The sequence below is a fragment of the Camelus ferus genome, chromosome 6 (assembly GCF_009834535.1).
Source record: "Camelus ferus isolate YT-003-E chromosome 6, BCGSAC_Cfer_1.0, whole genome shotgun sequence".
Classification (NCBI taxonomy): Eukaryota; Metazoa; Chordata; class Mammalia; order Artiodactyla; family Camelidae; genus Camelus; species Camelus ferus.
In genome coordinates, this window is record NC_045701.1 from 30874172 (window position 1) to 30875660 (window position 1489).

Genomic DNA, 1489 nt, shown 5'->3' on the forward strand with positions numbered 1-1489 from the left:
GTAAGAAATGGTAGGGCTGAGGGTGGGGTTGGGAGGGGGGCTGCAAGAAGGAAGAAACTAAAGGCTCTAAGAAGACTAAATTAAAGGTGAAAGAGAAAAGTAAAAGCTGTCAGATAAGAGAGGTCCATGAAAGAAGAAAAAGCAGGAGAGCAAAATGAAGAATGAAAAGGAGCCAAAAGGGAAAATAAAGCAGACTTAAAAAGGAGGGGCTGGGGATGAAGGCTCAGTGCTGATCTGCCCAAGGAAGTATCCATCAGTAGAAGCCTCACTGACAGCTGTTACTGTAATGGGAACTGGCATCTAGAGAGGGGGCAAGTCTAGTTTAATTAGTTAAATGGCATTATCTATGTCCAAAGGGGGTAAGGAAGGTAAAGGGAATAGAAGGACTGGTGACTCACCTCCATCCATAGGCTGAAAGGAAAAACAGATTTCTAAAGCTTTGGTAGAAATTAGGTACAGGAGCTGTTTCTTCCCCAGCTGACTTCACAACATTCCCATGTGTTCTTAGTCACTAGTACCTTTAAAGGGGATATGAACTGCTCTGGTGGGGGCAACTAGAGGCAGACCTCTGTTCTTTACCTTGAATGGAGCCAAGCAATAGGTTTATTCACCTCTCCCCTTCTTTCTTCCACCAGCCTCACTCAGGAAGCAAGCACCATCCCTGACCACTGGTGGTAGCACTGAGACTGGGATTCTGCCACCTTGGGGTCTTAATCCAGCTCTGCCACTGATTGGCTGAAGGACCATAAACAAATCATTTTACCAGTCCCATCCCTTTAGCACCTGGTTTCAGTAATTAAATCTTACAAAAAAAAAAAAAAATCTGGAGAATGTTCTCTTTAGAAAAGCAAGGTTTTAGAGTCAAATCTAAATCTTACTATGTTGTAGAGAGACAGAATTTAAATATATATATATATATATATATATATATATATGTATATATATATATATATATGCTTCATTTCATGCTCCCCTGCAATGTACTTCCTTTCCTTTATATGATCTTTTTGTTTTTAATATATGATCTTGTTGGTAGAAATTATTACGGTTAAATTACTTTTTTCTCCTATTTATAACATGAGATAAAGGATCGTAAAGATATTCATCTTAATTCTAGAGATTAACTGATGTCAGCTAGGCTGGTCCTGGGGTTCAGCAAAGACTGATAAACAGCTTCCAACCTCCAAACAAAACAAAAACCAAAACACAAAAGCCTAGTGATGGAAGGTTCTAGGCAAAAAGAAAACCTAGACAATGGCTGTACACAGTTAACTCCCCTACCTTCTGAGAACATAAATACCATTTCTACAGAAAAATTACATTCACTGGAGGCTGTTTTAAGACAAGGCTGAGTGAATTAAATATTTCAGCACCATATGCTCAGCTTTGGCAGGAGATTTAAGTGGGAAGGGAATCGCAATGTTAGGGAATGCCCATATCACACGCCAGCTGGCTATTTAGTCACGAAAAAAGGAGAAACACACAAATA